The following is a 13043-nucleotide window of genomic DNA, read 5'->3' on the forward strand; positions in this document are numbered from 1 at the left end:
ATATGCTGTCTCTGCACTCTCCACAGTCAGCAGTTTCCAGGGGAGCTGGGCACCCAGACCTCAGGGAGGACAATGGACTGCCTGGGGAATGTTAGGAACATTTTCTGAGTCTGCTGCAACACGACCAATAGGACACTTGCTTAAACTTAGGAAAGCTTATTTTCACAAACCAATATGAACTGTAGATTAACAAGTTTTGTTTAATTTTAATCGTATTATATTAGACATACTTCATTTCCTTAGCCTTCTTGACTTATGTTGTTTCTGTTTCACTCCTTCAGATGTAGAATAAATAAATTATTCTAGTTGTATAATTAGTAATATATTAGAAACAGTGAAAGAAATAAATTAGAAAGGAAAGAAACCAGGAACATTCATTTTTATTTTATTATTGTTAGACAAGCCCAACGTTACAGAAACTTTAAAATTTTGTTTTTCACAGCAACTTGGGCAGGATAAAATGAATTGGAGCGTTTTTGCACACGTTAGTTTTCCCGCACCACTAGCTTGATACCTGAGCACTATAGGGAGAACCAGGACACAGAAAGGAAGTCAACACAGAGGACTCCCAGGTATGACCCCAAAATTAAAGAAAAAACAGATTACCCATATTTGAATAGTACGTTTTTCATAATGATTATGTATCCATTAGTTTTATTCTAAACTAGCCATTTGCAATCATGACTGATAGTGTTGTTTCTAATCAGAAATATTCCTTCAACATTACTCTTTATTATTGATATCAAACCTTTAAAACTCAGTTCCCTAAGTGAAGAATTAATGGTGCATTTGTGATTTTAAAGAAGTGACTTTGTAAGTTTCCCAGAACAAGAATGTTGCTTCAGGGGGTTCAGCATGTGAGGGGAGAGAGGAAAGTAGATTCTAATTCACAGTAATTTCTCTATCTCGGCAGGACAGACCGCAAATTGAGATTGATGCACAATGAGAAATTCAGTAAGAGTCACATCTGCAATAGTCTCCACATGGGGCCTCAGCATAAGGAGGGTCCCTGGGCTCTGGGGTGTGGTATATCTGGGGGTACTGAGAGAGTGGGGGCTCAGGGAGAGCATCGATGCTCTGGGTCCTGCCTCTTGTCTCACTGTGAAGGGGTCAGCTCTGCCCGTGTCACAGCACCTGGTCTATCCTCCTCAAGGGCCGAAGAGTGGAGAGGGAATGGGAAAACCTGAATTTCCATTTGTGAGTGGATGAGGCATGGGAGGCCAGCCCATCCCAGATGGGTGACAAAGTAGAGACTACCTGCGTACAGGTAAGAGGGCACATTGTGTCTGTGTGTGCGTGTGTGTGTGTGTGTGTGTGTGTGTGAGAGAGAGAGAGAGAGAGAGAGAGAGCAGAAGGAAGTTGCCAGAACACAGCTGAGTGGACACCAGGATTTCACTTTCTGATAAAGTGACCCTTACCATGAGACCATGATAAAATCTGTAGGGTCAGAGGTCAATTTTGACAAGAGAATCATGTGCCCCTCAAGCCCCAGAGAAATCATGGTTCCACTAGTGAAAACTTAGATGAGAAAGAGTGAGGGAAACTCCTTCCCACCCACAGAGGGGATGGAGGACTCAGAGCCAAAACCCACAGAACAAGGTGCCCTTGGAGTCATCTGAGAGCTGAGTGGCAGGTTAGGTCTGATCTCCACAGAAACATGATTCATCTGGTCATGAGCAAAGTTTCCCCAAGGGAGAGTCCTCAGAGCCTCCTGGGGGACTGCAGCCCTAAAGCTCACCCTGCTTCCTCCTGCAGGTGGTTTGTGTCTGGGCCCCCATGGCCTTCCCCTCACTGTGTCTCTCGCACAGTAGTACAGGGCCGTGTCCTCCCTCAGGCGGCTCATTTGCAGAGAGAGCGTGTTCTTGCTGTTGTCTCTGGAGATGGTGAATTGGCCCTTCACAGAGTCCGCATAGTATGTACTACCAGCAGTACTAATGTATGAGACCCATTCTAGGCCCTTCCCTGGAGCCTGGCGGACCCAGCTCATATAATAGCTGTCAACATTGAATCCAGAGGCTGCACAGGAGAGTGTCAGAGACCCGCTGGGCTGCACCAAGTCTCCCCCAGACTCAACCAGCTGCACCTCTCACTGGACCCCTGCAAACACAAAGACATCCTGGTCAGAAAACTCTCCTTACACAGAGGATCTGCCTCTCCCATCTCTCCCATGCTCTGTGTCTCTGTCACCCGTGAATTACCTCCTAACACAGCCACCAGGAGAAGCCAGCTCAGTCCACACACCATGTTGGTTCTGTGTGAATCAGGATGGAGCCCCTGGGAACTCCTGAACTCACTCCTCTCCTGGAGCTGAGACTTGCCTGGCCTGTTTTCATCATAGCTTGGAGAGGATCATTTGCATATCCTCCTCCTACATTAAACATTCTGTTTGAACCTAAAGAGTAAGAGAAGGACTCCAGAATAAGTGTCAGGTTCTGGGGGTGACTTGTGACCTGGAAATGATTCTGTCATGCAATTATTATATGACATCAAATTTAAGTTGAGATATTTTGTCCTTATTTTTGATGACTATCATGTAATATCTACAGTCATACTTCTGTTTTATGCACCATTTGTAACTTAAAAGCTTAAATACGTATATCATATTCTCATAACACATTGTAAGAGTTGGTCCCATTATTGAGACAAAAATAATCCACCGAATGACACCAAGTTACAAATGAGTTGGGAACCCAGAATTGCAACAGAATCAAGAGTAAGGCAGAATGGCCAGATAGCATAGCCCTGATATCTGGGAAACCTGAGGCAGGATCCTGTGTCTCCTCTGATGTTTCTCCCAGAGGAAACATCTCTACATAATAATCAGTGTCAATTACATTGACAACTTTACAACTCTTTCCGTTTGACCGTCTTGAAATATATAATGAAAATTGTTTACATTTTCCCCTTTTAATAATCAAAGAAACTCCAATTCTAACCCTCTTTTACAATGCTGTAACTGATTTCATTTAAGCTATGATTCATTTGAAATATTCTTAGTATCTCTGTCTGTATGTATATATCTTTCTTTCATTGTATGAATCCGGTTTTGCTTCCCAAAGTGTCTTGAGCTTACCTTAATCAAGGTTTTTGCACTGTTCTCTTCAAATACATATTCACCTGAGACTCTATGATATGTTTTCATGACCCAGTTTTAGCAAGAAAGCTTTGAACTCATATTAATGAAATTTATCTCCCTGGACATCTGGGCATCCTCTGGAGTCGACCACCTCCGTGGTTCCCTCCATTCCCCAGGTCTTGTCTGCTCATCCTCCCTTCAGCAAGAAGTCTTGAGTCAGCTCTTCAGGATCACCTCAGCCTGTGGACTCCCCTCCTCTGAGCCTGCTCATCCCTTTCTGGTGTTTAACCACAAATCACTGGACACACATGCAGTGTTAGGGGTTGATTCAGACTTTCAAGGATGCATAACTTTTACAGCAAGGAGTTTGTTCTTTTGTGATGTGACTGATGTTTGAAGCATTAGCCTCAGTGTCTCAGCCAAGGGCACTGGCATTCCTGCCTCAATGGCCCTCATCTCTCACCTGACAGTCTCCTAATCTGACTCACAAAGCTCTGAAATGGCTGTGCTAGCCAGTCCCTCTGCACTACGCACATGGACATTGAAAACAGGGACATTGAGGATGCACAGCATCAAAGAGGTCAAAATTTCGGCCCAAATGGACCCCCACTTTTATTGCTTGAGGAAAATCTGAATAAAGAGGGTATAAACCATGTGTCTTAACTCAAGATCATGATCACGACCATCCTGCTGTTCGTCGATTGCCTCGAGCAGGCCCCAGAAAAGTCTCCTTTCTAGCCCAGAGAATTTTTTTAAAAAGTGCCATATTCAAGGCTCTTTCAGAGTTAGAAGAATGAGACCCATTATTGTTACTGGTATTTGGCATATTGGATACACCACGGGGAGTTTGCCAGACTCTGCCGTGTGGGCAGGTTACATTTGGTAGCCTGCCAGTTTGTCCAAGGTAAGAATGAGATAATAAGATGTCGCTTCCGGGAGCTGGGTTTTATAGTCTCTGGGTCTTGGCCGTTGATGGGATTACACAGCGCCAGGGGGGCCAGTTGGTGAGTGTGACCCTGCCTACTGGAATATGGAGAATCTGGGTGTAGGATGCTCAGCCCTGATCCGAGCAGGCTGTGTCTCAACTCAGCCATGTTAACAGCTCAACACGCTGGGCACAATCACAAAGACAAAGTCACTTTTACTGTTGGGTGCAAATAAGTTCTAGAGAGTCTGTGAATTCCCAGCTATGAAACTGAACAATGAGGCCCTTTGAACATCTCACAGGACACTCAACTCCTGTCTGCACTATGTATGCTGCACAACTCTCAGCCTTCCTGAGCAAACACAACCCAGTGACATGGTTCCTCATTTCACAAGTTTACAGCAAAACAGAACTAACCTGACTCAAGAATCCCACAGCCTTCCCAGGAGGTACTCCATGTTTAATTATTTCAGGCTCAGTTTCAAGATGAGCCTTGAGTACCTGTATGTGTCTCCCAGAAACACAAAATACATAATCGTGTTGTGATGTCTCTGTGATCCTTTCAATGCAACACTAAGTGTTGTAGGAAGAGGTGCACAAGCCCCAATGTTGACTCTTTTTGCTTCTCTGTTCAGCCATAGAGTCCATTATTTACCTCCTTAATTTCTGTTTTAAGGACATTTTTATAATTATCTCCTTCAATCACTATAGATATTTGAAACTATCACTGTTGTTTTCAGTTCAGTGATCATTGAGTGGATTAGTGCTTTTAGGTGATTCTCAGAAAGCATTGGATATTCTGATATACTTGAGATCTTTCCCAGACCTTTGTCTCTATTTATTAAAGCCATTATAGTTCTTTTCTCTTTCACTATTCCGGGTGCTTTTGAAACCACCCCTTGTGTAACTCTAAGTGGTTTGTGTGGAGATTTGGTGATTGTGCTCACACTGGTAGGCTACTGCTGTGATGGAGTCATTTTTGAAAGCCATTGTTTTTTAAATTTTATTTTATTTTTACAAAATTGTTTATAGTTATTTATTATATTCAATATTACAATACGAATCCCACCACTATTAAAACTTCCTAACACCATTATTTTCTATTTTCCCAACCACCACAGAAGCCTCCCTGAAGAGCAAGACTGAATTTATTTATTTTGTATTACTTGTTAAGATTAATTCACCAAGAATGATAAAGATTTTCTTAGAGGAAAGTGTGTGAAGATTGTTCTGTCCCACCCTGGAGCTAATAAGCTCTCATATACAAGATTACTAATCTGTGTTACAGGTTAAGCCTTGTGTTTTATTATTTTCTTCAGTGAGATGGGTTGCTTTTTACTTTACATCCCATCCAATGTGGCGTGCTAATCCTAGTATATCATGATGCAGAGTAGATGTCACACCAGGAATTTTAAAATGTTTGTGGGGTGATACAACTCAGGTTAAATTTTAAACTGACTGGTGACTTTGGAGTTTAGAAGCATCTCTAGAGCTCGGTGATCCCTTTTGAGATTTCTTTATGTTAGATCATTTATTGTCCATCGCTCATTTTGAATATCTTGGGTGCGCAACCACACACTTCTGGAATCCTAGATTGTAAATGGTTGGGTTCCAGAGACATTTCTGTAGGGCACTAATCGATTTAGGGATTCACTTGGGCGTCAATGGACCAGGGCTGTTGGTGCGCTAAGATGGCGCTCGATGGCACATTTTGGAGGTGTCAGCCAGGCCGACAAATGGCCAGGGAGCCGGGGAGAAACAGTCCAGTACCTCTTCTGCCATGCAGCATGGAGATTTAGTCCTGGAACCCTCATACCTGGGCCTTGCTTGTGGAAGCTCTTCATCCCCCGGTTCCATCTGGAGTAGGCGGAGAGACTGTACCTGCTCCATCTGGGGTGTCCCAGTGAAATGGACTCAACATGGAACCTGGAGATGTCTCTGGCTCTGGAGTGACTTACAGGACTCACTGCTGTATCTCTGGGTTTTGATATCTTTAAAGATAACCCCCGCCTGTCCTTCGCCAACTACAAGACCAAGATGACTGCCCTCCGACGTCCTAATGGATCCATCATATCCTCCAGAACGGCAATGGAGAAGATTATCCATGACTTCTACTCAAATCTCTTCGATAGCCATGTCCACTTGCCGACATACCAAATTCCACAGGATGGATATGTCGTTCCAAACATTCTCCCTTCCAAAATCCGACGCGCCATTTCGTCGGTAAAGAAACGAACAGCACCCAGCCCAGACAAGGTCAGACCTGAACACCTGAAGAACCTGCCGTCAGTACTCATCAATACACTGGCTCGGCTCTTCACATGCTACCTGTCTGAATGCAAGGTTCCATCCAAGTGGAAAACCAGCAGGACCGTAATACTGTTCAAGAAGGGAGACATTGATGACATTGGCAACTATTGCCTGATCTGCCTATTGGCTGTCATCTACGAGTTGTTCACTCGAGACATCCTAAATAGGATTGGCAGAACACTAGATGACAGACAACCATGCGAGTAAGCCAGGTTCCGCAAAGGATTCAGTACCATCAACCATATCCACACGGTAACCAAGCTCATGGAGGTTTCTCGGGAGTTCAAGATGCCGCTATGTTTAAAGTTCATTGATTTAAAGAAGGCCTTTGATTCTGTTGAGATGGAAGCGGTCATTGAAGCCCTAGACAATAAGGACATTCAAGGCCAATACATCAAGATCCTCCATGAGCTGTATTGCGGATTCACTACCAGGATCTCACCATTCTACAAAGAAGTAATCATTGATGTCAAGAGAGGGGTTCGGCAGGGTGATACCATTTCACCGAAACTCTTCAGTGCCACCCTCGAGAAAATCACGCGACGACTGGAATGGGAAGCATTCGGAGTGAAGATAGATGGTCGGCAACTACACCACCTCCGCTTTGCTGAAGACATTGTTTAAATAACACCAAACATCAGCCAAGCGGCACAAATGCTGGCTGACTTTGACTGTGAGCGTGGAAAGGTCGGACTACAGCTGAATCTTACGAAGACAATGTTTATGAGAAACAGCCTCATTCCTGATGTCCCATTCACTCTCAACGGAATGACCATCTCCGAATGCAGCAGCTTTGTTTACCTAGGTCGAGAAGTCAACATGACAAATGACCTGGCACCCGAGCTGCGCAGGAAGAAGAGAGCGGCTTGGAACGCCTTCAAGAACGTCAAAAAAAAATAGCTAAGAGGATGAAGAACCTCTGGCTCCGGGCACATCTCTTTGATTCCAGTGTTCTTCCTGCATTAACATATGCCTCAGAGACATGGGCCCTATGCAAACAGGATGAGAACGCTATTCAGGTCTCCCAAAGAAGAATTGAAAGAGCTATGCTTGGAATTCCACTTTTCTCTCAAATAAGAGAAAAAATCCCGAGTTCCGACATCCATCGATGATCAAGAATCAGGGACTCTGTCTCATTTGCCAAGGTGTCAAGAATCAGATGGGCTGGTCACGTAATGAGATTTAAAGATGACCGCTGGACTAGAGCTGTTACGGACTGGATTCCACGGGATGTCAAAAAACCGCGTGGCCGCCTACCTACCAGGTGGTCAGATTTCGTCATCAAGATCATAAACGATCGGTTTGAGGCTCTTTATGTTCCCAGAGCGAACAGATGCCATTGGGCTACACTAGCACGCAACAGGGACAAATGAAGTTACTGGCGCCCGCTCAAGCAAATCAATGACTAACGGGAAGTTAAGTGATTAAGTGAAACAAAGTCAGTAATAGAGTTAACAGGGTGGCACTGTCGTTGCCTTGTGGGGTTGACTGACAGTGCTTCCAGGTGTATTGGGAAGTGGGTGGCGGTTGCACAAGACAACTCTGTGAAAGCTTGGAGATTTCTGTCACAAAACCCTCATACCCGAATTTTCAGCACACAGTACCTTAGTGAGGTCCGTCCTGAGACAGTGGAGTCAGGCCGTGGATATGGCAGTGATTTTGGACTGTGCTGGGGGATCTGCCTGGGTAGGCACAGGTCGACGTGCCCCACTCCGATTTACTCCAGTCTGTTCAGCCATGTGCGGGTCTGAGATTAACTGTAGCTTTTGATCTCTTTCCAGATTTATTTACGGGCCTCTTAAATAAGACCAATAAATGAGCTTCTATAGCTGAGCCAGAGGTCTTTTGTGGGTGTAGCTCCCACATACATTACTTTTGGCTGTTTAATTTCTTGGTAAACTTGGTCCCAAGTTGTTTTGGTCCGGCCAAAGGCACAGTTGCAATTTTGGGTTGTCAGAAAGTCTGAAGGGACCATAAGGCTGATGCATTCACCGCACAGGTACAGGTTGACCTGATGGTGACACCATACCCTATGCAGTGCTTTCTGTTTGTAGAAGACTATGTAGAGTGCGATGACAGACACTCACTCTCAATAGCCTTCCAGTCTAGGGATATATTATGGTTTTTTACTCATTACTAAAGGCGTCTTGGGTTACTCTCATTCTTGGACCTTTAAAATAGATTACAAGCACTTCCTAGGAGGTGGGACAAAAATGAGAAAAAGCTGTTCTATATCTTGCATGAATATCAAGGAGAAAGCTATACAAATAATAATAATAATAATAATAAATAGGAAAGTATCGATACTCACCCTGGGAGGAGTTGGAATCCCGGGGGCCTGGTGGGGTGAGTATGAGGGACAGAGAGGACAGATCACAGGGAGGGGTTGGGAGTGGGAGGGTGTCACTGAGAGTGGAGATGCTCTGGGAGCGATGGGGAAAGGTCCAAGGAAAGATGCTGGAACTGGGCATAGATGGGAGTGAGTGGGGTGATGGGGGCTGCGTGTCTTTATGCTGTGACAGAATTTTGGCCCATGTGGGCTTCTAGAATTTGGTGACCCTCTTTGCCCCCTGGTGGGGCTGAGGCCTTTTCCTAGGTGTCTCCTGAGTGCTCTCTGGTGGTGGGCAGCGCCCCTGCAGCTCCTCCCGTGTCCCTGCAGGATTTGGTGTCTGGGTTCCATGACTGACCCACAGTCCCCTGCAGAGTCATACCCCCGCGGTCACCTGCTCTCAGGCTGCTCCCCTGCAGGCAGGTCACAGGGTTCCTGGGTCTTTGGAGATGGTGAATCAGCCCCTCAAGAGAGTCAGGTGTTGATTTCCTGCCACAGTCCTGCCCTTTTCCAGGTCATCCAGGTTATCCAGGAGCTTCTGATAGGAGTCTGGACAAAGAAATCTCTCTCTTATCCCCTTCCCTCTCCCTCTCTCCCTCTTTCTCTCCCGGTCTCTCTCTCCATTTTCCCTCTCTCTTCCACCCTCTCTCTTTCCCTCCCTCCCTCTCTCTCCCTCTCCCTCTCCCTCCTCCCCCATCTCTCTCTCCATGTTAAGCTTTCAATGATTATATTTTGTTAATTGGGATTGGACACCTTCCACATTAATCCATTTCAATCTCCAATCTGATGTAATACTCCTGTTTTATCAGAGTTGTAGTGTTTGATATGTTCCTCCAGGAAATCCAGAATTTTTAATTTTTAACTCCAGTCTTCTGCCCCTGCGCCTGGGTTTTCCTTCCCGGGGCCCCTTGGAGGGGAGTGGATTGAGCTTTCCTCCCTGCCCCAACCAGGGCTCCGGCAGCTGAAGACCGCCAGAACCAGCCACCACCATGCTGAGACCACTCTCCGCACACATGAAGGTACTGGCAGAGGGACGAAGCCACGCGGGTTCCGAGGCCGAGACCTCCAAGCCTACTCGGATTGGAGTCGAGCATCTTCCATCCAGATCCTCCAAATTCCAGTAGGCGGGGGTCACACCCACCACCTGGCCCCCTGGCGCCGTGTAATCCCATCAGCGGCCAAGACTCAGAGACTATAAAATCCAGATCCCGGACGAGAATAGTGCAGTCTTCTGCCCCCACGCCTGGGTGTTCCTTCCCGGGGCCCCTTGGAGGGGAGCGGGTTGAGCTTTCCTCCCCGCCCCAACCAGGGCTTCGGCAGCCGAAGACCGCCAGGACCAGCCACCACCATGCTGAGACCACTCTCCGCACACATGAAGTTGATACGGTGGAAGAAGATCTCTCACTGAGCAAGAGAATGAGAGTTAAGCAGTCAAGGAAAATACAAGGAACAGAGAAACAGAGAGCATTGACGTTTGAGGACTGACAATCCAAAATATCCAGAGGATTCCATAGATATCTCCAGCATCCTCCACCCAGATCCTCCAAATTCCAGTAGATGGGGGTCACACCCACCAACTGGCCCCCTGGCGCTGTGTAATCCCATCAGCGGCCAAGACTCAGAGACTATAAAAACCAGCTCCCGGAAGAAGAGCAGTGCAGTCTCCTGCCACCGCGCCTGACTGTCCTTGCCACCAGGGCTCCTTGGAGGGGAGCGGGTTGAGCTTTCCTCCTCGCCCCGACCAGAGCTACGGCAGTGAAAGACCTCCAGGACCAGCCACCACCATGCTGAGAGCACTCTCCGCACACATGAAGGTACTGGCAGAGGGACAAAGCCACGCGGGTTCCGGGGCCGAGACCTCCAAGCCTACTCAGATTTGGGCCGAGCATCCTCCACCCAGATCCTCCAAATTCCAGTAGGCGGGGGTCACACCCACCAACTGGCCCCCTGGCGCCGTGTAATCCCATCAGCGGCCAAGACTCAGAGACTATAAAAACCAACTCTTATTATGACATCTTATTATCTCATTTCTACTTTGGACAAACTGGCAGGCTACCAAATGTAGCCTGCCCACACGGCAGAGTCTGGCAAACTCCCTGTGGCGTACCCAATATGCCAAATACCAGTAACAATGATGGGTCTCATTCTCCTAAAGAGCCTTGAATATAATCTCAGGGCTAGGATGAAGGAGACGTTACTGGGGCCTGCTCGAGGCAATCGACGATTAACAGGATGATTTGTGATTTTGTGAACTCCAGGTAATATAGCTGGAGTTAAATTTTTAACTGATTGGCAGCTTTGAGTCCTGTGTGTGACTGCCTAGGCTTCCTTAAGTACACGAAAATGGTGGAACTGTAAGGAAAATATAAATCAGAAGAATAATGAGAGACATCAGTGAGAAAAACCTGTATTAAAAAAAAGGCTTAAAGCAACAAGAGTTGGGATGTGATCAAAATAAAACCTGTTTCATCATTTATGGTATGCTGTCTGATATAATGTCTACAAAAAACACTAGGAGATTTCCCTAAATAGTGAAAATAGTTTCCATATAACCCAGTAATTTCATCTAGAAACTGTCACCTAAAGGTGAAAACAATAAAGTAAGAAGTTATGAGGAAACATACAGTGCCATATCTGATATAATGACCAGGAAATGGAAATAATACTAACGCTTAATGAGAGTTTCATGGACAAGTTGGGCTGTATATACACAATTTGTACTAAGCAGCTAGAAGAAAAGACAATATCACTGTTCACGCAACATGGTTGGAACTGAAAATATCAGATTAAATGAAGTAAATCCCCAGGATAAGGATAAATTCAGAGGATCTCATTCATCTGTAGTACACAGAAAACAAAGCATCAGGATGGACACGATCCAATGATCACGGCCCCTTCATCCTAACCACACTCTGGAGTTCCTAAGAGGAGTCAGGTGGGGGCTCAGATCACTGGGAAGCAGAGGTCGAGCACAGGGGTCACAGCAGAGTGTGGGTGTCTGTGGGAAATTGGTGCTGGGAGAAGCGCAGGGAGTTTGGGACCCAAGCATTAACACTCAAACTATTGTCATCGTATTTCCTCACTGACAATGAAAAATAGAACAGTGCTAAGGACCTTAATATCTGTCAGGGAAAAATATCTTTGTAGAAAGAAAAATAAGACATACCTAGCAAAAAGAAGCACAACAGAACCTTTCTACTAGATTCTTGGAAAGAGCAATAAATTCAGAGTGGTAGAGGGAGTATTATCTTTACTCTTTCATTTTTAAATGGAATCGCTGTGAGATAGACCCTTACAAAGCTGTTTATGATTAGGTGTGAGTCATACAGTGTTCCAACACCCATCCATCCATCAGTGTACATTTCCCAGCACCAGTGTCCCCAGATTCCCTCCCATCATCCCCAACCTCCCAATGCCAGCCTTCCTCTATAGCAGGTGCTTTTCATCTATCTATCTATCTATCTATCTATCTATCTATCTATCTATCTATCTATCTCTGTCACTCATTCTCTTCCTCTCTTCCTTTGGGGCCTTTTGGTTTGCAATATAGATGCTGGAAGGTTATCACGAATATCCCTTTACCTACTTTTAACACTCACTACTTGTCCAACATGATCATTTCCACCTATTATTGTCATACTATTCCTTCTCTGTCTTACCTATTCTCCACCCCACATACACCTGGGATTGATTCCAAACTTTGACCAGTCCTCCTAGCCCCTGTTTTCCCTGACTGGGGATATTAGTTTTCTATTATGCATTTACAAAATTGATGAACAACGAGAGGATAGTTTGTTTAATATAAGATATATGGCATATTCCGTATCATATATACTATATTTATAGCATATATAATGTAATGTACAATATATGGTATATTGTATACTATATATTGTATAATACACTGTATATCATATCATATATTATATTGTATATTGCATATTTGATTCACAGTATATATGTATTTTCTAGTCTATATTATGTTTTTGTAGTATATATTATATGCTATATATTATATAATATATAAAGTAAATATTACAGCGGTAGGGCATTTGCCTTTCACATAGCTAGCCCGGCTGTGCCAGGATCGATTCCTCCACCCCTCTCGGAGAGTCTGGCAAGGTACTGAGAGTATCTCACCCACACGGCAAAGCCTGGCAAGCTACCCGTGACGTATTCAATATGCCAAATACAGTAACAACAAGTCTCAAAATGGAGACATTACTGGGCCCACTCGACCAAATTGATGAACAACGGGAGGACAGTGTGACAGTGTGATTATATGCCACAAATGAATGTGGTCATTCTATACTGTCTCTCTCCTTCTGACTCATTTCATTCAGCATGATACTCTCCAAGTCCATCCATTTTTAGGCAAACATCATGAATTCATTTTCCCTAAC

The sequence above is a fragment of the Sorex fumeus genome, unplaced genomic scaffold (assembly GCF_029834395.1).
Source record: "Sorex fumeus unplaced genomic scaffold, SorFum_2.1 ptg000022l, whole genome shotgun sequence".
Taxonomy (NCBI): domain Eukaryota; kingdom Metazoa; phylum Chordata; class Mammalia; order Eulipotyphla; family Soricidae; genus Sorex; species Sorex fumeus.